Source organism: Mustela erminea, chromosome 9 (assembly GCF_009829155.1).
Source record: "Mustela erminea isolate mMusErm1 chromosome 9, mMusErm1.Pri, whole genome shotgun sequence".
Lineage (NCBI taxonomy): Eukaryota > Metazoa > Chordata > Mammalia > Carnivora > Mustelidae > Mustela > Mustela erminea.
In genome coordinates, this window is record NC_045622.1 from 26,503,766 (window position 1) to 26,528,384 (window position 24,619).

General features: G+C 45.2%; 1 protein-coding gene and 1 long non-coding RNA gene across 8 annotated transcripts in view; one reads left to right on the plus strand and one right to left on the minus strand.

The window, feature by feature from the left end:
- Positions 1–19,289, minus strand: part of LOC116598189 — a 44,237-nt gene extending 24,948 nt beyond the window's left edge. For 2 of the 5 annotated variants that reach the window (XR_004288985.1, XR_004288984.1), the window contains exons 1-4: positions 18,956–19,289; positions 11,691–11,736; positions 9,559–9,682; positions 1,493–1,733 (exon numbers count right to left, since the gene is read on the minus strand). This is a non-coding gene — a long non-coding RNA (uncharacterized LOC116598189). The remainder of the gene's footprint in view (positions 1–1,492; positions 1,734–9,558; positions 9,683–11,690; positions 11,737–18,955) is intronic. The other 3 variants (XR_004288988.1, XR_004288987.1, XR_004288986.1) reach the window with 2 other exon arrangements.
- Positions 1–24,619, plus strand: part of NTM (neurotrimin) — a 939,904-nt gene that overhangs the window by 179,181 nt on the left and 736,104 nt on the right. The window lies entirely within an intron of this gene.

Sequence of the window (24,619 nt, forward strand, 5' to 3'; positions counted from 1 at the left end):
TTTGGCACTTAGATTCACTGGGTTCTAACATGTCCAAGTTTCCTGGCTTATAGGGCACAGTGTAAGGCCCATCTGTTCCAGCAGGCTTTCCCTGATTAGATAGGATGCTTGGCAAACAGAGTCTCAGATAATGGATATTTGAATATTTTTGTAATTTCCATGCTTGTGCCTAACAGCTTAGCAGTTGGCCCTATGTTTAAAGAAAATGGATAATAATCATGACTAATGTGGTAATTTCCATTCAAAAATTTCAAATGGTGCTTAATTAAATCTTCCAATAACATTTGGAAGCAAAGGTTCACCCTGCCCATGTTATCCATGAAGCAAAGAGAGTGATAGGGTAGTGGAAGAAATCTTCAGGAGCTCCCTGTGGGAGACCAAAGCAGGCACAAAAGCTGTGACCACTCACTTAATTGCAGCCCCAAGAGAATTCTCCAGAACCCAGCCCTTTGCATGGCAGCGGGCTGCAACACCCCCTCGTCATTGGCAGTAGGCTTCTTGCTGATTTCCACGGTGTCTATGAGAATGGAGGACGGACCACCTCAGATTGAACTGCCTGATGGTTTGCTGACACAGTTCTAGAAGGCTGTCCTCCTGACACTGTCCTGGTTAAGAGAAGACTCACTACTGTCTGGGTCATAGGGACGCCTGCTGGTCCACCAGCTGGGCTCATTCGGGGCTTGTCCTAGATTACAGAGATGCCCTTGTCAAAATCTGCCCCCAGTGGAGGTCTCTTTTGATTTTTCAAACTTTCACTATAACAGCTTTCCTAAACTCTACTTGGTAAATTCGAATGTCTAGAACCCTGTTACGAATCAAATCTGAGAATCTTAGTATTTGGAAAGGACTTTGAGGCTTTCCAGATGGAACCCCTCATTTAAGAGATGAGAACCTGAGCACCAGGCCCACTATCCACCCAAAGGCTAAAGACTAGGCATGTTCATTTCAGTCATTTTCATCCCAGCTTGGCCTGGAACCTGGGTCTCCTGGCTTCCAGTCCAGTGACCTTTTGCTTCAGCATTACAAATGGATTTTTCCTCTGTTAAAATCTAAATCTATTTTTATTCCTTTCAGTTTCCGTTGGGAGACAGGCAGGAGGTGGAGTGATGGAACAATTTGTCGGTACCCTACTTATATTCATTCTTCCCATCACACAGGGACCATGGCTGCATTGTTTCTCCCTCCCCGAATTCCTTTGGCCTTGCATTCTAACCTTGCCTCTTCACCTCCTTTTGTCTCATCTCCCCAACCTGCAAACTCAGGCAAACAGGATTTGCCCTTTACCCTCTAGGGATGTTTGAAGATTGATAACATGTCAGGAAAAAGACTGGATTTATTAGAATTTCACCATATCCTATTTAAACAGAAGAGCCCACAGAGAAAAGAAATTTGCAAATAACTTTTTCTTATATTGTTTTTTAAATTCATTTCTCCCTCTTATTGCTACTGTTTATTATTGTTGTTGTTATTGTCATTATTATTTGGGATTTACCATTCAAAGTCTTTTGTAAAGGTCTCCGCTGTTCCCAAGCAAGCCAGCCACGCACTGAAGCAGGACAGAGGGAAGGATGACACAGTGAGCCGGGCCTGGGGAACGACAGCCCTGTCATGCTGACTTATGATGGATGAGGGAAAAGTCTATTTCTCATCCGTAGTGGGGGAGGTTGAAGTGTAAGAAAGATGCACCAGAGGTCTCTGGGCGATTCATCTTGCAGTAGATAAACTCTCAGAAGCTGCAGAGTTTTGAGGGGAAGAGAGAAAGAATTGAAGAATCAAATTCATTATGTGAAGTATAATCTCACGAGGAAATATCAAAATATGTCAGCAGCACCCCGGATGGGAGGGTGGGGAGAGGGTGGGGAATTCACGGATGGTGTTTGTCAGCTGCTAAACCAGGCGTGGAGGCAGAGAGGCACTGGGTTCCACCGCTCTCCCCTGCAAACAGTCTTCCTACCCAGTGCTGGAGGGTATCAGGCAGATCCGGGGGCACTTCATGGTGGATGGGTGCAGAAGATCCAGGAGGCACTGTGGAGACCCCTTGAATGCCTCTCCCCCATCTCAAATTCACCCCCACCCTCTTTCCGGATGTGTGTCTCACTTTTCAGCTCTTCGGAGACCAAAGTTAGAGGTCAGGTATAAATAATCCCATGACGAGTGTTCCACGGAACTCTCCCGTGTTGTCATGTTTTCCCCGAGCCACCCTCTCCCCGCTGTTCCTTTCCAAATTTTAGCAGAGCCCTACCTAGTCACTAGCCGCCTGAGTCTTGCAAATGAAAATTGATAGTTTGGGAAGCCTTTCTCTGCCACTTTAAACGTGCTTAGTAGACTGCAATTCTCTATCCCGCATATGCATTAAGGCGCCAGCCAGCTCCCCTGCTCCCACCTCTATAGACCAGGCACACACCACCCCCCAACACCCCAGAGGGAAAGGCGGCAAAAAGCTTCCCCAACTCTGGGCACAGGGCAGCCTTTGCAATTTTCATCTCTGTCTCGCTTTTCATTCCCACAGTGACCTTGGGCAAATCACTTTCACCTCCCTGAGACTCAGTTTCCACATCTGGAAAGCTGAGATAATAGCAGGTAGCCTCCTGGGGGGATCCTGCAAGGCTTAATTAATTAATGTTTGGCAAAGCTTCCGAGACCTTTGCTTGAAAGAATCCATGTGAGTGCAAATTATTATTATTATATCACTAGAGCCTTAACTCCAATTTTGTGGCGGAGGCTAATAATTTCTTTTCTGAGGAAAAAAAAATATTAATTTTAATTCCAAGTCATTTACCAGGTAGTGGGTAAAAAATTGGCCGTTTGTCAAGGACAGTGTTGTCTAGATGGAAGACTACAAGAAAATCTTCCTATGTTGCCATCTTTCCTGGGCATCCTCTCCTCTCCCCTGCCCCATCTCCTGACCCTGTTCTTTGTGCTCTCTCTCGGGGTCAAAGCGTTAGTTTGGGCGGGCTGGGGCAACACCTCTGCCCATTGTGCTTTTGGTTTCCCTGTGCCGTCGGGTCCTCGCCCCTGCACTAGGTTTCACTGACTGCCCTTTCCTGCAGCCAGCCTTCCAGCTCTGGACACTTTCTTTGGCTCAGCATAGAAACCAAATGCCAAGTATTTATAAGAAACAAGACTTCATTCAATATCCCTGAATTGATTTCAGATAACTGGGCACCCTCTCTATTAAAAGCATCAAACGAATTTACTGTGTCAGATGAACCACCTCCCTCAAGACAATGGACTGTGTGTTCCACAGGGATAAAAATCATGTCCGGCAGGCGTCGGTGGTCATTTCCCTCCCCACCTTCTTTCTCCTGTCCATGAGGCTTCATGCACTGCCTGGCTCCCCCAGCTACGGTTCTCATCAGCCCCTCCAGGAAACCCCCAGGATTTCTCCTTTGCTGTTTCTCTCAAAACAGCCTACAATACTTATGTTGCTGCATTACTGAGGGGCAGACATGTTCCTACTCCCCCGGCTTTGCCCTGACCCTAGAACCTGAGGCTCCATGGAAAATCCCATTAGTCTGCTTTCTTCTAGGGACACTGTAATTGCATATTAGCTTCAGAGCCACGAGCAGACATTCGTGCAAGGCTTTCCCTCGGTACTTTCTGCTCCTTGAGTCTGCGCGTGCTTTTGGATTTCGAAGGTTGGTGTTCGTTCTGTTTTTCTGAGGAAACTGACTAACAAAAAAATAGCTTTTCACCACTTCTTTCTTTCATTCTGTGCAGCTAGTCCGGATGTCACTGCCAACTCCCAACTTCTATACTCATTTTCCTTTCTGAGTCTTTCTTCCCACATTCCTCTTTCAAGAATATTTTTATCACATGCACGAGCACACATGCACGCGCGCGCGCGCGCGCACACACACACACACACACACATACACACTCCTTCTGTCACCTAAATCTTTCACTTTCTTCAGGACAGCTGCTGTATACACGACCCAGGCCACAGCAACCTCACCTTTGCTGGGTTGTTAACACCTGTAACTTGTACACTTGCAGCGTGTGACGCTCTGGAATGTACATATCTACTCTGAGGCTTCTGTGCTCTCAAGTGACACAGACAGGGCACGTGTGGTGAGAAGGACAATGAGTCTGAGTGACTGGGAATCTTCTGACTGCTGCACCGAGGTTGTTGTGAGGATTTCCAGCAGAATGACCTCTCCGCGGTTTTCTCATCAAAGTCCACCTCCAACCTCAAGAAACGCTACTCGTTTCCCAACGGCATCATGTTCCATCTTTTGTGCCTTTCTTCATGCTTGTCTTTCTGCCTGAAGCAGCATTAACTCCATTTTCTGTCTGGAAGAAGTCACCCCATATTCTTGGCCCAGGTCAAGCTTCTCCTCAGTGACGTTCCTGGGTCTGCTCCATGCCCTCCTCCCCCTCCTCAGATGGCTGGAGCCCGTTGCCTCCACCGGTGTGCCACCACAGTGCTCTGGGATTGATGTCATCGCTAGCAATCTCCATGCTGTATGGAAAAGTTTTGTTTTCATGGCTCCTTCCCTTTCTAGTCCAAAAGTATATTGAGATCAGTGCCTGGCCCTTAATTGGTAGTCCATAAATATTTAATGAATGAACATGTGAGCCAGTAAGTACCTCTGTGTTCCACATTTTTTTAGAACAAAAATTAATCATACATTTGATTTATTTTGCATATGTGCTAAAAAAAAAATCTGAGAAATCTGTATAGGGCCCTGAATCACATGGGAACTCTGCATATCACTTCTGATAAACGTGATCTAATGCATCTTGCAGAAGTCATCTGGTGTTACTCTGTTCCAGCAAAACCATAAGCACATTTTACTGACTGCTCTGTCAGTCGATATTCTCCAGGGAGAATCTTGGTCCCTATGCCCAGAAATCTACATACTCAGGAAGTCTTACCTCTCTTCTACCTTCAGTCTTATCAGCCTCCAGCTAGAAAACACTGTGTTGTAGAGGGGGTTGAGTAAGCTGTATGTACACACCAAAACTGAAGTGGTTAGGAATGAAAATGCGGTGTCGATAGAAGATGATATTATTAGCAACCTGTTAAATGGGTTCCTGGTGTGTGCTTCTAACATTTCTCCCTTCAAGAAAAGCGCTCCACACCGCGTCTCATTTTGTGCAGTCAATACGATCCTGATAAGACCTATCACTGCACTTGTGGTGCTGGAAGAAATTAAACATTTAGGGGACTCCTCCAGCGCCACACTGATTGAGCTCAAACGATGCCGCTAAATTGACAGATGCATCTGTCTGTTCCTGCAAGTGAGCGAGTCTTCCCTGCAGAATGTATTACAAATTCCTTAACGGCAAGGAGATAAAAACAAATCAGAAACTCCTTTATTCTACCTTTGTGCTCCTTTCTCCAGGAGCCAGTCTTGGTGTGCCTGCTCACGGTGTGTGCACGCGCGCACACGTGAGTGTGCACATGTGTGTGTGTGCGTGTGCATGTGTGTGTCTTGGATGCAAGTGGGATGCGCCAGGAGAACCACACTGCTGCTCAGCTCATCACACACACAGTGTGAGTCTTGAGCTTTGCCAGGCTGACCTTCTTGCCTTGGCCATTCTGTTAATTGAGGCAACCGTGCCAACTCCTGAGACGCGTGGACAGTCCTGTCAGCGGGGGGACAGCACCTTGCACCTCTCAGCCAGATGCAGGACAACTTTAAACCGATTAATAAAACTCTTAAAAGGATAATATTGTTGGGCAATGTGCTAAGGTTTCCTGTTCTTGCCCAGGTTGTATTTTTATTAAGCTGTAAGCTGTGTTTTTAAAAAAAAGAGAGAGGGAGAAGAAGCGAGAAAGAGACTTTTATAGCCTGCAGCCTCTTGTTTGCAGATTATTTTCCAAAGATGCTCAGTAGAATATCAATTGCCTGTGATTAGAAGTCCTACCAGGTACTACCTTGAATGGAGGAGGCTTTAGAAGTGAGAGCAGTCCCTCAGAGAAGCCACACATTTTAGATTTGGAAAAATGGCTCAGCTGAAGTTGTCTTCACAGTGGAGAGGGTAAGGCAGGGGGTTGGGGAGGATAGGGCCAAGCTGGCGCGAGGAGTAGGTTTGAAAGAAAGGCGTCATGCTCTGCTCTGGTCTGTCTCGGGAAGGAGCAGGCTGTGTCCTCCTTACCAGAGACGTGGTCTGGGGTGGGGACAGGAAAGGGACGGGTTGGGGTAGGGGTAGGGGTCTTAGGAAAAACCTGGAGTCTGTTCCCAGGCATTTCAAAGAATTCTGGCTCCAAAATCCTTAAGAAACTCTCATTGGAAGTGCTGATAAGACCTGACCTATAGTCCTTTCATTTAATGAATAATAAAATTTACCTTAACCTTTTTTTTTTTTAAAGTCCTATGTGTTTTTAGAAATGATGATAATTCTAAAAGCAAATGTGGTCCTACATTAGCTCGACTGGGTGAATGCTGAAGGGATGTGTGTTTCTGCTGCCAAACGACTCCGCAAAGATGCTTCCTGGATCCGTCCCATTCATCCATCAAAATGAGAATGCTGACACCAGCCACGGAGGAGAGATGGAACATCACCGAGGTCCCAGGGATCCAAATTCTTACAAATATGTGTAGTGACAGAGCTGTTACCATAGCACTTGGTCTGTGCTCAGTAACCACCATTGAACGAAGGCACTGATAGGCAACAATAATGCCTATTCTAGACATTTCATATTTGTGGAATCAGGCAGTATGTGGTCCTCTGTGTCTGGCTCCTTGAACTTAGCACCGCATTTTCAGGATTTGTCCATTTTGTAGCATGAGTCAGTGCGTCATGCGTCTTTCTCAGGTGTCCCCTGGTTTCCTACTGTCATTTACTGAAATTTCTTCTCACTTGAACCTAGGCATCAGGTTTTTCTCTTTTTCACTTTTCCAGCTCCACGAAAGCCACGCCTTTGTGGCTCAGGCTCTGGGTTCACACTGCCAGCCTCAGAGCTGTTCTCTTGAGAATAAGCCAAGCTTCTCATGGGCTCGTGGTCCCTGGGCAGCACAGCCGCAACCTGGAGCTTACCTTCCTGCTTGGGATTTTCCATTCATTAATTCTTGCATTCTTCGCAGAAGTCATTGGGTCTTTCTCATCCTTCCTTTCTCTCTGATCTTTTCTCCCAAGTCCCCCCCAGGGATCCTCTCACTGCAAAATACAAGGGATCTCCTGAAACTTCTTGGATCTAAACCTCTAAGGCTCTATTCTTCTGAATCAGCATTTTCCCCAAGTGCTCTAGGAAATTTTAAAGTGAGTGGCATGTTTTGACTCTCTCCTCGTCCACACCTTACCTAAGTTCCAGAAACCCTCTTTGTTCCTTGGCTCTATCCCTGGTCACCAACAGGCTTGCAGGGACAGGCCTGCTCATCTTCCACCCAGCTCAACACTTCCTACCCTTCCACCTTTGCTGTCCAAACCTCCAAGTTTCAGTTATTCATTCACTCCTCTCTCAAAGTTTTTCTTGTCCTTGAAGCATGTGAGGTATGAGGCCAACAGAGATGAGCCACCTGTGGCCCCTGATCTCCAGGGGCTCACCCTGTTGATAGATCCAGGTGTGTGACTAGCTATGCCTTGATTTCCTGCATCTTTATATTGTGTGACATATAGTGTGTGACTTTGAGCAGACGGCCACAGTAATGAGCAGGACAGACATAAGTAAATACCCAAACAGAAATAAGTAAGATATCCTCCGAGTGTTAAGTGCAACAGACAAAAATACCAAGAAGGGTAAAGAGTGGAGAGGGTCTGGGACGAGCCTCCTCCTGCACATGAGCAGAACAGGAGATGACGTGGGAGCAGAGCCTGAAAGAGATAAGACCAAATTCTGTGAAGACCTGTAGGAAGGCATCTATGTGAGAGGGGCAGGCAAGCCAAGGCCCACAGTGAGGTGTCAAGGACCCTGTGGGTGCTGGGGCACAGGCAGGAAGGTCCTAAACCATCTGACCTCATTTCTGATCTGGTGCCCCTGGTTTGCTTGAAGAAGAGTCTGTTTGCCTTCGATCCCAGTAGAATTCTTCTCTCCCATGCCGCTGAGCCCCCGGCCTCACAGACCTTGAATGAGCACATCCCAGTGAAAACGATGTTGGCCTGAAGCAGGCCAGGGAAAAGCAACTGAAACAACTGATTGAGCAGACCCGGGTGCCGACTCAAATGTATTCAGACCCTTGGGTGTAAAAAGTGTGTGCGGGTGGGCAGACGACTGAGGCCGATAATGCCTGAAGAGAAGTGTGAACTGGACTTCTTGAAATTCTGGAAGAAAAACAGATGCTCTACATAAATCTTGAAAGAAATACATTTAAAATACATTTAAAGGAATGCCTTGGTAGGTCATGAATTTTTGGTGCCTTTGGCCCCCCGGATAAATTCTGGCTAAAATAATTATTTAAAAATGGTAACCGTTCAGTCAATATGTGGGGTTGCTTATAATGCGCCGTGCACAGCGGACCCAGAAACAAACAGGAGCAATGCAGTTCTTGCTCCCCCCAGAACATACAGGGCAACAGTGGACATGGGTCCTGAGTAAGTCAGTAGGACCCCATAATAGCAGGACATGGGGTGGGCAGGAATTCCTGGTCCTGCAAGTGACCTAGCTGCTCTGTGCCCCCAATTATTGATGTTTGAAATAGAGGGATCAGTAGTGCCTCATCAGGCTGCTGTAAGAAGTGTCTCCAGTGATACCCAGCACACATTAGGTGCTCAGTAAGTATTGACTACGGGGGCAGCAATTAGCCATAGTTTTGACAAGTGTTGGGAATCGATGGTGTAACGAGAGTCCTTCCCTGGTTTCGGAGAGCCTCCTGATGAAATGACATTGCAGTCCCTCCAAGCACTGTACCTGATGATTTACATATATTAATATGAATCCAGAAAAGTCCTGCAGAGTAGGGATTTTGCCTGTTGCAATCTACCCAGGAAAAAACTGACACTTCTCAGGAAGTTTGAGCATCGTGCCCAAGGTCATCCAGCCTGAAACGGAACCAAATCCCACACAAAGCCAGACACATTCTTAGCATTTACTTCGGCAAAGAAGCAATTGTGGGAGGGAAGGTCCATAATTGGTTTCTGAGAAGAACCAAGATATTTGACATAACAGTGCCCTCCCACACCATGTCTCTTTGTACCATGGTCAGAGGAGAAGGCTGGGCAGGAGAAACCATGCTGTGTCCTGGGGGCCAATTCTGTTTGGTTTATGTTCTTGGTTAAAAAAATGCAAGGCAGAAAGACAATACATACATCATACTCACGGCCCGGCTTGCAGGCGAGTGTGTGAATGTGTGTCCACTGACATGCACACAGCCCAAGGCCATATGAAGAGCAGCCTCCCTCTTAGGGAGGCCAGCCAGACCCGATCAGAGGTGCCCTAACATATGGGACAGGCTGCTCCCGGGCTCACAGTAGGTACGGCCCAGAACAAATGATCCCTGTGACCCCCAGAGCAATAGGACAGGTTTGCCCCAAAAGAAAGCTCTCACCCATTGTTCTTCTCCAGAGGGATAAATACCAGAACCGAACTGCGTCCACTCCCCTTCCAACCCATCCTTCAAGTCTGGGCGTTCCCATTTCCCCCACCCCTGCTTCCGTCCCTTTGTCTTCCTTTACCTGGCTGTGCTTTTTGATCTTCGGTGTGACAAATTTCTGCTGCCACTAATGTTCATGTACAGCATGTTTCTCTTTCCCTTTGGAGGACTGTGTGCTCAATGAAAGACTTCTCGGAGACGGCTCCCTGAATAGAAATACACGGGAGACAAACAAAGCGAGCAGCTCAGACATCCTCACCGAGGCTCAGGGAGTTTAAAAAGCCCCCGTCGCCCCAGAAATGAGGCTATTAAGGTGTGACATGATTCTCCCTTTCAGGCAAAGGCTTTTTAAACTGCTGTAGAGCCCAATCAAGAGAAGATGAAAACTTCAGTGTCTCAAGATATCCAACTCTCTTCTGCTGATGAAGGAGAACATGCCCGGATGCACACGGAATGAGAAACAGACTCCTGGCACCCAGTCAGCAACCTGGCTGAGAGCTCAGGGTCCCGGGCAGCCCAGGCAGCCACCTCCTGTCTGCCCACTTGCCATGCCCCCACAGACTCCAGAACCAGCATGAGGGGGTGCAGAGGAAACCTGGGTCCTGCTAAAGATCTCAGTTAGAGCTGGTCAGGGGAACGCCACCCCACCTTTGCAGCCTCTTACTCCCAGAGCTCTCGGGGACCCTAAAAAGAACAGGGAGCAACAACTGGCTTGGTGATTTGCTGGAAAAGGACTTCAGCACCGCTGGTAAATCCCAACCTTCTGGCTAGCGCCCAGATGCTTTCTTAGCATTACTAGAAATAAAATTGGACCCGGGAGTGTCACCTTGGAAGCAGGAAAGCCAGGGTTTCAATCCTGTCTCTGCTAATTTCTCATTGCATCCCTGAGCTCCAGCGTGCTCATTTGCAAAATTCCTGCCTTTCAAGACTGTGGAAAGGAACAGACGAAATGTTTTACACAAAGTGCCTCACGCTGGAAAGCCAATAGAAATTAGCTTTTGTGGTGTTTTCAGACGGTAAGAAAACGAAGGCAGGGACTCCCAGCCAGCAGGTTAGGGCTCAATTCAATTGAGAAAGTAGTCACTTCAGTTTCCTCCAATCTTTTGGTTTGAAACAGAATTTCCGCTGTTCTCAAAGTCTTGCTTGGTATATTAATACTCTTCCAGGATGGCCCAGGCCCCCTTCTTTCAAATCAGCTCCCTCTTCTAAGATTGCCAGGCAGAAGCCAGAAGGAAAATAGAGACTATTTTAGCCAACGGAAGTATCCTCTGTCTCATCAGCATTATCCTGTCCCTAAATCTCTCCTGACTACAGTAATACCCAAGAGCATTTTTTTTTTTTAAAAGAAAATACTGGGGATATTTTTCTTAAAGAATCAGAATCTAAAGACAGGCTACTTAATCATCTCTGGGATATTGGTGGTAAGAATGAGCTTACCCCTTCCTCTAGACTTTTTCTAAAGTGTCAGAGTATTTTCTGTGTGGGAACATTCAAATCCCCAGAGGTGTCTTCTTTAAGCCACCAGACATGGTAGGGTCATAGGAAATCACAGCAGATTCATACCAGCTTCGTGACAAAGGTTTGTGGGTTCTCTTCCCCCTTCTTTTTTAATGAAATTTTGTGTCTTACCCCTCACGGCTCTAGCACATGAGTGTTAGGGCTGAATTCAGATTTGGGGGTATGGGCAGCTAGGCAGCAATACCTGGGTTAGGCAAATGTTGTATAAAGTGCTTGGGGAGACAGGTCTCGTTCTGCCTCTTGAAAACCAAGTGATGGTGAAATGCCGACTTTATTCTGGCTAGTTTATAGGTGTGCCACTGTGGTGGGGACTTCACTGCATTGTCTGTTTCATGAAACACGAGTGAAAGCAGTATTTTTTACACACTGTATTTTTTAAAGCCTCCTCGTGTCCACTACTGCCTTTCTTTTAACATCCATGGGACAGACGATCATTCATAGTCTCCCCATGTTGCATAAACTGAGGCCTGAGTAGTTGGTGATATGTTTTGTTCAAGGTTATACAATGTGAGTGAGGGAACTTCAGAATCCATGTCTATGTATACCCCTTGGACCACATGGATAGATCCAAGCAATGCAACTGCGTGTGTGTGTGTGTGTGTGTGTGTGTGTGTGTGAGAAAGAGAGAGAGAGAGAGACAGAGACAGAGACAGAGAGAGAGAGTAGGTGTATGTGTGCACACACGTGCATACTTACATTCACGTACCAACTGCTAGGATCCCTTCCCGTGACAGATAATGTCCTGAATGAGAGAGAATAAGAAGGCAGAAGGAGAACATCAGGGTAGAAGGGAGAGGACTAGACTTCCTCTCCTTAATTTGCATTAAGAGTAGCTTCCTGGTCACCCAGCAATGGTCTCACAGCAGAGAAGGGAAGAAGGCAAGTCTCTCTCCACTACCTAGGGCCTTTGGGCTATTTGAATAGCAGTAACCCGTACCAGTCACCAACCCCTCCCCAAAGAGATCCAGTGGCTTGCCCAGTGGCCTCCGTTCTCTCAGACTCAGAAGAGAACTCAGGCAGCATCAATACCAACCGATCTGTTCTTGGTGCAAGAACATGCTCTTCAGCAGGGTTTCCCAGAATGGTTTCCCAGACCACCAGTTCCTTGAGATGGTCCTTTAAATAAAAGGGGGGGAAGAGAGCTCTATACTTCACTAGATTATGAAACCTACATTCCTCTACTAGATTCACAATGAACTTTGCCTACAAAGGCTCGAGAAAGACTGTAGCAAGGAAAACATTGTTAAATTAGGGCAAGACTATCGGGCTTTTATACAGACATGGTTTAAACAACTTCAGGAAATGGAATCCCACTATTACATTAAAACTTTTTTTTTTTTTTTTCCCTAGAGTGTTCTTAAGGTATATGTCTTTGGGTATATGGACATGTTTTCTTTTCTTTTCCAGTTGAGATGTTTCTGGAACTTGAGAACAATATATGGTATTATTTATATCATAGTACACAACATACAAAGATGCTTAGTACTGCTCTTTTCAACCAGATGCATAAAAAATTGGAATAAAATAAAGTAGTACATTCTAACTTGGTAACATATTTAATGAAATAACCTTGTTTCATTAAAAAAATCACTATAACTTTTGGAGTTCCAACAACTGAATCGGGACCTACTTTTCTGTAACTCCCAGCCTGTTCCTCCTACCTTCACCCTATTTCCCTAATTCATTATAATAATGAATTATATAATATCAATAATAATGGTGGTGATGATGATGATATAATGATCATGATGATGATGATGGCTTAACTTTTCCCTGTTCTGAAAGAGTCCAGAGTACAGGAAATTAGGGTTAGACCATCCCTTAGATCACATCTCTCTGTTAATAACTCACTTCCTTTCTCCAGTACCTTTACATTCTTGCTTTCTCCTGGTTCACTGGGTACTCTGTGGATTCCAACCAAATTATCTTAAGTGGCAAATGTACTCTAAAAGGAGGAGAAGTGTAATGCATCTTACATTACCAGGGTTAAAATTTCATTTCATTCCTTGTCTGATGCTATTCAGGACCGTTATCTTGCCTTGTGTTCAATAGGCAATAGAAATAGATACGTCCATAGAAAGCCAGCCTTCGACATGATATCAAGAAGATGGGCTGGAAGCGGGGGAGCCATTGAGATTTGTGCTCCCTTCCCTCCTCTCTGTTCCTGCCAATTAGAGGAGGGGGGGAACCAGCCCTTGGACCATAAATAACAGCTGTACCACTGAAATCCCCCTGCTTCAGAGCATGGTTCTGTTCACATTGGCTACATATTCTACAGGCTTGCATTCCTTTCAACTATTCTCCAGCACAGTTGGAAAAAGACGAGAGAAAACAGCAGGATGTGGATATTTAAGGGGTCATATTTCAAAAGAACCAGGATTAGTCTGTAACTAGACATGCTGACGGTAAAGCCTGCTTAGTACCTTCTCCCCTCCTATTACAGTGCCCCATTCCATAGTTCTTGGGGCTGTGGCCCAGACCTGCCTCCACCCATCGTCTGAGCTTTTGCCCTATCCTTCACCCCTAAGATTATCAAAGCTTACCTGTCTTTCTGCCCCGATCTTTCGATGTTCTCCTCTCAACTAGACACTTTGGAGAGGCTCTACTTCACAGAAAATCTGTACTGACTGACAAAGACGGCTTCTATTTAAATGTAAGACAATGCCTCACTCAGAAGAAAAAAAGATCATCTCTAACAGTGTATTCACATAGGAGAGCTCAGGGGAGCAGCCACAGCTTCCAAGACCCCTCAAAGAATGGCCAATGGGCACCTGCTTGTGTCAGGATTGATAACAAGATGAGCCCTGATATAAATAATATCATGCTTTTTCACAGCAGAGTCTCTGGAGTTAGGTTACGTGGATTTGAATCTTAGCTCTGCCAATTTCTTTCTGTGCCACCCTGGGGAAGTTCTTCATCTTCGTCTGCAAAATTGGGCATAATAATATCACCAACAGTACAGCCATTGTGAGATTAAAAGAGATAATCTTCGTAAACGCTCAGCCCAGTGGCTAGCTCATTGTCAACGCTCAAAAAATTAGATCTCAGTGCACAGATAATCATACCTCATGAGACCTAAAGGCAAATTTTGAGGACTTTTGGATCACTGGAACCTGAATTTGAATCTTGGTTCTTTTGATCACTGGCTGGGTGATTGTAAGCAACTCACTTAACTTCTTTTTAGTTAGCATCAGCTTCCTCATCGATAAACAAAAAAAGTGCATCTCTCTCATTAAGATTGTTGTAAAGGCTGAAGAAATTTATGTGTTCGGAAACACCTTGTAGCTAGGAGGCATTCAATAAATGTTTGGGGATGGGAGAAACATCCGCTGAGCAGATCGCTCGGGAAAAAATGACAAGGGTTCTTTTGGGCATTTAGATGTGTGCATTTCAATAATGGACTTGCTTAGTTGCTCTGTCCTAAGGCTATCTATCAACTCTGATAGCACTTCTGCGAGGCACAGAGCGAATGTGGATAATGGGGTCCTGATTTTATTAGCAAGGCGAGTGTCCTAAGCACCAGTCAATGTAGCATAATCAAGTTCAACTCTAGACAGACAGATTGCTTTCCTCCTTCCAAGCAATAGTTTTCCAATTGTAGTTTGCATCTCACTTTTTCAAGAAGGATCTAAAATAGAATGCTGTTATAATATACACAAAATGGTGGAGCTGCTTTGAAGGAAGGGACTGGTGCCTGCTCCCTTTCTCCTTCAGCCTCTGCAGCAGCTTCTGGAGCACCTTGAAGAAAATCTAGGACTCTGCAAAAGACAGCTTAGAAACCAATGCCCTGAAGGTATGGGGTGTTCTTTAGACTCCTATAATGCACAGTGTGGATTAATAGTGATTTCCTACAGTCTTAGATTTATTAATATTAGGGCATGTCAAACAAACCTCATTTCCTACTCTGACAGTCTCTTCCAGGGAAATGTAGTAGACAGAGTGAATTGGTATTTCAGGAATATATTTTACAGGCCTTTTGGAATAGCTTTGTTGGAATGATGAAGAAATTTATGCTGAATATTAGCAAAATTAGGTATATTAGTAAGTGGATGAACACTATAGCCAACAGGTGCTGAACAACTAATTGATCAATGTCAGGCAGTGGGCTGCCAGGATACACAGGACATTGGCTCTGTCCTCTATCATTAAACGTTTCCATCAGCAACTTGGATGGAGACATAAAGATGACACTTATCAAATTTGCAGATGACATGATTGGGAGGAAAAGCAAATTTATCAGGTGATCGGATCCAGAAAGATCTTGTCGGGCTGCAGGAATGGCACAAATCTAAGATGATGGAATTTAACGGGGAAAATGCAATATCATATAATTAGGTTCAAAAAGCAAATTATTCAAATACAGGTTTATGTCATATCTCATGTTAGATTTAGGCATGCCCTAGCTAACTGCAGGAGATAGGGGATCTTTAAGAGGGTGCTTTGGGTAGATCTGAGTAACGGAAAATGGGATTGGGGAAAGGCCAATACATCAGGACAACATATTTTCATGCTCCACAGAGTATGTCTATAGGAAAGGGTGGTGGGTGAGAACTGGCAACAATTCCAGACTGAGACAGTAGCAGAGAATCAGGTACATAAAATAACTCATTCTCTGAAAGTACTCATCATTTGGCCTCAGGGTATGGTCTTTAAGGGACCAAGTTCTCGACTCAGACTAGATGGGCTTAATACTGCTATTTGCCACTTGTGTGCCACAGGCTTCTTAACTTCCCTGTGTCCCAATTCCTGCATCTATTAAGTGGAGGCATATTGCTAGCTCCCTACCTCCTAGGGTTCTGGTGCGGATGCAGTCTGATAATGCACATGGAGTATTTATGTTTTGACTGTCCTTTGCTAGGTGCACAGCTTGATGGAGGGAGGAGGGATTAGGGACATGATGTCTTTGGAGGGAAGTTTGGTAGCATTAGGCAGAACACCCTGGGCTGGAGATCTCAAGGCCTGGAAGCTTAGCAGCACAGTCACAGGAAGAAAGACAGGCTGCCAGTAACCACATCTGCATAACAAGGAGCACACTGGATTTGGGGACTAAAATGGAGTTTAATTTTTTTTTTTAAAGATTTTATTTATTCATTTGACACAGAGAGATCACAAGTAGGCAGAGAGGCAGGCAGAGAGAGAGAGAGGAGGAAGCAGGCTCCCCGCGGAGCAGAGAACCCGATGCGGGACTCGATCCCAGGACCCTGAGATCATGACCTGAGCCGAAGGCAGTGGCTTAACCCACTGAGCCACCCAGGCGCCCTAAAATGGAGTTTAAGCAATCAAAAGAAATGCAAAGTCCAAATCAAGGTAATATTTGATGGAGAGGACCAGGTATTGGGCTAATGTACTTTAAATCTCCTGGGCTTGAGATCAGGATTGATTACAAAGACAGAGGAGGGTGGAAAGTTTTGCTGACAGTTTCTGGTCTGAATCCTGCTCTGAGGAACAATGAAAAACATGGAGGCTGGGAATTAGGAAGAGGTTAATGGATTGAAGAAGAATTTCATTTTAGTAGAGTGAAAAACGAAGAGGAAAACCATGTACTGGTTTTACTAATTGTCAGTTTCTTAGCAAGTTACAAGAGTGAGATTCCTTCCCCCTTTCATATGACATAGAAGAAAAACATTTAGGAGCGATGCGTTACTATGAGTCAACCAGACATATTCGGAGTACCATGCTAACAACTGCACCACATTCAGAGGTCTGAAGTGGCCAGGATGGTCGAACAGCCTGTGTGTGCGTTGCATGAACAAAGGACGTTAGAGCCTGCAGTGGTCCTTTGAGGGAACCAAAGCCATGTCCATACACAGGCATAAGACCTCTTCAAACATTTGCAAGGTTGTCTTGTGAAGGGCTGTCTTGGCTACTCCTGGCTCAATATGTTACTAAGGACCAGAGGACGGGAGCTCTAGGGTAAGACCTTTAACGCTTGAATCTAGAGTCAATAAAATGACAAAAGGGAAACCTTCACCTTGGAAAAGAGCATACTTCCTCAGGCTGGGCAAAGACAGAGAGGGCATGTCTGCACCGCTTGGAGAGTTGGACTAGATGCGGTCTTCACAATCTTTTCGCCAACATAGTGTTCAATGTTTTTATGAAAAATACTATGAGTCAGTTGAGTAAATCCTAGGGTTTTGGCTGAAGTTCCCGCGCGTCAGTGCAATCTTTGGAATGGCTGTGCTGGACCACATCTTGGCCTGCTGTCATTTGCAGAAGCAGCCGCTATGAAGCGAGCTGTAGTTCTACACCGAGCCAGGAGGTGGAGCCGGTCTCTAACATACCTGGAGGGCCCCACTGGGAGGGGGTGCCATGAAGTTGAGCCCTGGAGCTCTCTGTGTGGGTTGGCAGCCATAAAGGAATGTAAGAGCTAATCGGCCGCCATCTGTCTTCATTTTGCTAACCCCCTCTATTGGATGCCACAAACAGCTCACTTCCTATATTTATAAACATCCCCAATCAGTCATTTCTCTGCCCGCTGTCACATATTTGTGGCATTAATGCTGCCTGCTTTATCACAGATTGGACTTCATTTCAGGCATAACTCTCATATACTGTGGTTCTGAGGTCTTTATGGCCACATTACGGTATATGGCTGAGTTGTGATTACACATCAGCACTGTAAGGCCACAGACAGTGACTTGGCCCTCACCCACCCACCTGCCACCCCTGCCCTCTGCGGGCGGCTGTAGATCATGCTATAGGCACAGGAAAATCGGGATCTATGAGCCAGAGAGAAAAAGAACAAAGGGCCAGGCACACTTCCACCAGGATTCGGGGTAGCCTAGGGTCTTCCATAAGACTGAGAGCTCATAGGACTGTGGCCTTTTGGCAGAGTGACCTGACAGATGGAAAAAGTTAATGGAAGGAAAAGAGAGGGGAGAGGGAGAAGTCTGTAACTGAACTGATCTTTCTCCAGAGCCCCTGGATCTCAGAGCTGACAATGGGGCCATAGATTTTCCTCATCTTATATCTGCATTCAGTAAAGTAAGTTAGCATTTCTTCTTACTCTCTGCATCCTGCTAGCCACATTCATCATATTATCTTTCTTATAGAAATTAAAGAATATATTTGTTTGTTTTATTGCATTTGGTCCCTTGTGGGTCGTGTGAATAGACCCTTGAAACCACTGTCATAAGGGAAGCAGCAAAAATTCCCTCTTTTGTAAGTCATGGCAGCCATTAAGAGGATAGTAATAGAGTTGTACTTGGTCAGGAGAGAAACAGAAAATCCAGGGAGGCAATAAAATTTTAGAGAATAGTAGGGTTATTGCTAGAAGAGTGTATGATATTGGGAATGCCACATGTGTTTTCAAAGAAAATGCTTTTTCCTTCTGGAAAAATTCCAATTTTCAGTCTTTGGACCATGCTTTCCTCTTCCTATTCACAGACCCCTCCAAGGGGCTCTCTTTCCTTTGGTGGGTGGAGCCTGCTCATTTTTCTTGTGTTTCTGAAACTCTCCACAGACCTCCAGAGGTCGGCCCTAGCTGTCTGCTCAGGCTTCCATCCCCTCTGGCACCTCTTCACTGTGTCATTCCCCAAATGCCAATACTGTTCTTTCCCTTGTCCCCCAAAGAGGCTAGTCACATGGTGGTAGGAGAGGAGACTTATTTCAGAGACATCCGACATCACACTTCTAAAACCATCACTTACAGGCTCTCCCTGGGCCCTCGCTCTCCTGGTGGCCTTCCTCTTCTGCAGGGAGACAAATTAGCTGCCTTAAGCCATCCTAACTCACCAGAGATGTTGCTCTGCCCATAAAGAACACAGGCTTTGACATTATTGTGTAGAGCCTTTCCATCCTGATGCTCTCAAAATCCCGTTCTAGACTGGGCTCCTGTTCTTTTCTTGGGAGGGGGAAGGGTTCCAATTCTTAACTGAAAAATCAAAAAGCCTATTAAAGCATTTCCCACACCTCCCACTCCCACCCTCCATATCCCCTCCAAAAGAGCCCGTCTTACTCACCCCTAAAACGCAGAAAGTGCTGCTGCCGGAAAGTTCTACCTTTGAGAGGGTTTCCTAGGTTGGCGAAATCCGTTTTAAATGAACATCAAGAATAGCCTTGAGGAGGAAATCTGGACTGAATCTATACCAACTGGCACTAGCCAGCTTATGAGAAACGTGGAGAAAGAGTCCAGCTCCTCCGCCCGTCAGCCATGAGCCCTAACTGTATGTAAATGAATCCCCTGGGCTTTTTTTAGAACCCTAGCAGTAGCTGCACTTCTATATTTAAGTAAGATACTGCTAAAGTTAACTTAGCAGTTAAGCCATGCTTTGCAGTTAGGCTGCCTGCATTTTAAATCTGAGCTCCCCCCACTGACTTGTTTTGCTTTGTTTTTACTCTGGACAGGCCTTCATTTTATCATCTGAAAAAGAGCGTAATGTTTCCCTCAGAGGTGGTGGGAGGAACGATCAAATAATGCCTTCAAAGCACTTGGGACGGTTCTTGGTACAGAGTTAATAATTTACATATTGATAATATTCATGGTAATCAATGTCATGTTCCCCCCACCAGCCCCCACTTTTCTGTTGCGCAAATACCTCAAAAATCAAAAAGCTGTCCCTTCTCAGACTTCCTGAGCTTTCTGGTGACACCGCCGCCTCAGGCCTGAGCACCCGTGAGCTTTACTGTCTCCAGTTCCGGCCTGCTAATCCTTTGCTCTGTCAATCAAGGCCCGTGCTTCCTGCTAACCGGTTCTGAGGGATTCTAGTGGGAGGGACTTCCTTTCGGACAGTGGCTCCAGAGGAAGTTCTGTTGTCACAGGGTGGGCACCCATCTCTCCTGCTCCCTTTGAGTACCCCGAAGGCATGACTAGCCTATTTCCATAGTGCTTGAGAAGCTGTGAGCAAAGCTGCTCTCAGACTTCTCAGTTCCAAAAGAACGGATTACGTTCTGCGGTTTTCCAACTGGATTCAGACCCCTAAGCTGAATACCATCCCGTTGGCCCTGGAGAGTAGAGAAGACAGTCTCTCCGCACTTTGAATTAATTTAACTCATTTCAGAGAAATTTGAAGCCTCATGATGGTACCCCTCCCACCCAACCTTCCCCTCCACCACACACACAATACATACTTCTCCTGATCTAATTCTTTAGCCCTCACATATAGATATTAAAATATTAAATCTGTCTTCGAGATCTTCTTCATAAAATATTAAGGGAAAATGTCTGTGTTAACAATGTTTTAACGTGAAATAATAAACAAACTGCTGTAATTGGACATTTTTCTTCTGAAGGTCATATGCTCCCACAAAAATCACCCTTGCAAATGTGCAATTCAGAAGAATGATCGCACCTTACATTCAGACACTGTGCTTTTCTGTGTTCAAAGAGCATTCTTTAAACATTAATTAGTTACTCCACCAAATATCCTAGGAGGGGTGGATTAATATCTGATTAATGCAGATATAGATGCAAAGAGAGAGCAAGGAGAGTCCTCCCTCTCTCATCACGCAACAATTCTGAGGCAGGAATTTTTAGCTAAAGCTTCGAGAATGGGCAGAAATAAGTCACAAGTGAGGCTAAGAAATCAAGGGTTCTTGATCCTAAATTTCTCAGGCATCTCTTCTATTCTTTGATTTGCATGAACCTCATAGATGAGCCCCTGAGAAATGATTTCATTTCCCCCCTTAAATCAGATATTCACTTGTGCAGAGAGAGCCTGGCTAGAGATTTCATAAGGAGGCTCTCCTCCCACTAATGAGTGGGGACTGCTTGCTTTTGAGGGCCCGTTTCAGTCACAAGGGATTTTTTTCCTAAATGCTCAAAAAAGGAGGATGAGGAGGTCTAGCAGAACACAAAATACAGAGGTCCATGACATCTTGCTGGATTCTGCTGCACTCTGACTTGTGCAGGCAAGAGCTCAGAGATTAACTGGCTGCAAATTCTCTTTCCTGACACCCGCCCTGAGTCACAAGTGTACATCCCTAGGTCCCTGCTCCGTGCTTTTCTTAAGGACTTATGATGTGCCCACCGCATAAAACCACTTGCAACCATTTCCAATAATTGCAGCATGAAAAGTGAGCTGATCAGCTTCCGACTTTTATGGCCGGCTACTAACCCAGCCAGCATTTTCTAATAATACTTTGCCTTTATATCCCAGGATCGCAGAGCAATTTACAAAGATTAATTAGAAGCTCCTTAGAACTCTCATCCTTGTTGGAGGCAGGGGTGGAAGCCCTGAGAGGGGACTTAAATTAGCCTCCCGAGAGAGAGGGGAGTGAGGATTCTAAGGAAGAGCTTGTCTGGTTCAAGCCCGGGCTGTATCTGAGAATAAAACCCCATGTCCCCATTAGTAGGCAATGGAGAAACAATGTGCCATCTGATATTTGGAAAGGATTCAATTAGGAGGAAGTAAGGAGGCTGTGTGTGTTTATTTTTTATTTCAAAAATGATGTAAATACCCAAATTTGTTACTACCCCCAGGGTCCTGGCAGAATGCCTAAGATATATGTAATTTTGCAAAATTGCATTTTGTGTCACCCCTTCCTGGGCCATTTCACATTTTGCTCATCCCTGCCCCAAAGCCCACTGCCCCTGGCTCCCAGAGAGGTCAAGGGGAACGCCCGTGTGAATATGACCCTTTGATGTACAGCAGTACTGTGGAGAAGGCTGCCATCTCGGGACTCCCCCCCTCCAGTAAGCCACTGGGCCCAGCGCCTGGAGGACCGGCTTGGTAAAGAATAGGGAATGATGGCGGAGAAAGGGCTCTATCAGGCCATTGAGGAAGCACAGCTGTTGAGGGGCCAAGGGGAGGGGCCGGGGGAAAGCTGCAGTGACGTTCTGTTTTGTTCTTGCAACCAAGGCACAAATTAAGGCAAAATTAGAGACTTTCTTTGGGCAATTGGACGGATGGGAGGAGGAGGAAGATGGGGAAGCAGAGCTTTTAAGGACAGCAATTTGAGAACATCTGAGACAAATCTGTGGTTCTTTTTTTTTCTTTTCTTTCTTTTTCCTTTTTTTTATTTTATTTTTTTTTTTTCTTTTTCTTTTTTTTTTTTTTTTTTGGTGGATTAGTTACTGACTTTCTTTTTGGATTCCGGAGAGGTTTCCCCCCCTTCCTTTCCCTTTTTGCACCATGCACATGTAAATGTGATTGAGAATTCTTTCGTCAGATCTGCTGTCTTGGCAGCCTTCCTGCCAGCTGGCCTGGCTGGGGGAACCCACGCTGGTGGATGATTGCGACTGACAAGTTCTCCCAGGCTTTGGGGGAGGAAGTTTGGGAGACACTCCCAGGCCCTTGTTTGGGCTTTAGTGCCTGGAGGGAAGAAGGAGGGTAGAGGGGAGCTCCACACAGGCCTGAACCACTCTCTGCCCACGCAGGGTGCCAGGCCACCACCGCCATCTTGGTCCTTCTCCACAGGAACCACACAGTGACTGGTGGGGAACATATACCACTGTCATCAGTGCGACCATTGGTGTAGAATCCCTGATGGTCGAAGTCCAAGTCCATCTTAAAAGGCCATGTAGTCCACACTCCCTTCTTCCGTCTCCAACTAAGGCATGTCATCAAAATGCCAAGATATAAGAAGTATAAAAACCCTGCTCCTCCAAAATGACTGTAGTTTATGGCCAGTCCTATCTTTTGCTTCTCTGTTTCAATTCATTCTCCTTATTTTCTCTCCTTTTCTCTACCCAGGCTGCAGGCCAGATTCATTTGTTGGTTTTGTGTTGTTTTTACTATCTTCCTTTCTTCTCCATGGCCTGACAAATTCTTAACTGATTACCAGGACCTAGCTCAAGGCTTGTATCCTAGAAGTTCTCTTTGGTAACTAATAGTTTATAAACTACTGAGCACAGAGCCTAGACAGTAACTGCTGTCTAAAAGGTCAGTGAGGAGGCACCTGAGTGGCTCAGTGGGTTGAGGGTCTGCTTTCAGTGAAGGTTATGATCTCAGGGTCCTGGGCTCCAGCCCTGCTCCATGGGAAGTCTGCTCCTCCCCTTCCCACTGCCCCTCCTCACCATTCATTCTCTCTCGCTGAAATAAATAAATAAATAAAATCTTAAAAAAAAAAAATAGAAGTTCAATGAGGGGCGTTGGGTGGGTAAGTCAGTTTAGCATCGTACTCTTGATTTCAGCTCAGGTCAGGATCTTGGGGTCATGAGATCTGGTTCTGCAGTGGGGCTCAACGCTCATCAAGGATTCTGCCTGTCCCTCTCCTTCTGCTCTTCCCCCGACTTGTGTGCTCTACCTCACTCTAAAATAAATAAATAAATAAATAAATAAACTTTCAAAACAAAACAAAAACAGACACCCCAGTGGCTCAGTTGGTTAAGCATCTGCCTTTGCTTCGGGTCATGATCCCAGGGTCCTAGGATCAAGTCCTGCATCAGGCTCCCTGCTCAGCTGCTAGCCTACTTCTTCCTCTGCCTCTGTGTACACTCTGTCTCTCTCTCTCTCAAATAAATAAATCTTTTTAAAAAACTTTTAAAAAAGGTCAGGGAGATTTTATTATAGGTAATTGTGTGTGTTAGTTTTGTCTTTTTAAGCAATATTTTAGTTCTTCCTTCTTTTTCTCTGGTTCTGCTTGTGTGCAAAGTCTCTCCAGAGGTCCCCTTTTGTGTAAGTGGTTGTGGCTGTCAGCCACTAAGATGTCCCCCAAGATCCCCACCTTCTGGTATTCAGGACCTTTGTGTAATCCTTTCCCCTTGAGCTTGAGCTATACTTACTGACTCAATTCTAACAAATAGAATATGGCAGAAGTGATAGGATGTCACTTCCAAGATTAAGTTATAAAAAGATTGAAAAGATTGAAGCTCTCTCATCTCGAGAAAGCTCTCTCAACTCTCTCTGGGATTGCTCACCAATCCAGCTGCCATGTTGTGGGGGAAGCCAGCTGCCATGTTGTAAGGCAGCCCCATAGAAAGGCTTATTTGGCCAAGGACTAAAATCTGCCAACAATCATGTGAGTGACCTTAAGTTGATTTACTCCTTTCTAATTATGCCTTCAGTTGAGACCACAGCCCTGGCCAGCAAGTTGATTGGCTGATTGTAACCTTATGAAAGGGTTACAGCCCTGGCTGATTGTAACCTTATGAAAGACCTTGAACCAGATTTCTGGCCCTAGAAACTGTGAGATAAAGAAATGCTTGCTATTTTCAGCTACTTAGTTTATTACATAGGAATACATAACTAGTATACTGGCTTCCCAGGCCACTGTAATACTCATCCTTCTCTTAAGATGCTTTAAAGGAAAAGATTGTAGGTCTTCAAGAAGGAAATATGAGACCAGCTTCAGCACAAAGGGACTATTTCTTAAGTGTTTTTAACTCGTATGGAAGAATATCTATTACCAATCTCACACTTAGCTACATCTAAAACTAGAGCAACTTCCAATTACTAAAAGAGATATCAGACAGTGCTGTATATCAAATTAACTTCAGTGAGTTAAAAATATAAGTAAATTCTCACTCAGGAGCCTATGAAACTAGTGGAAGTTCTCAGAAAAGAGAGGGATACTAAATAGTGCTAACTATGTGCAAGAGTTTTTCCACATGGTTTCCATTGTGTTCCATTTAATCCTCACATATCCTACATGAGTATATAAGATACATACATATATACATATAGGATATACATATTCCTATGGAGTAGGTTCTATTATTAGCTTCATTTTACAGATGAGGCAGC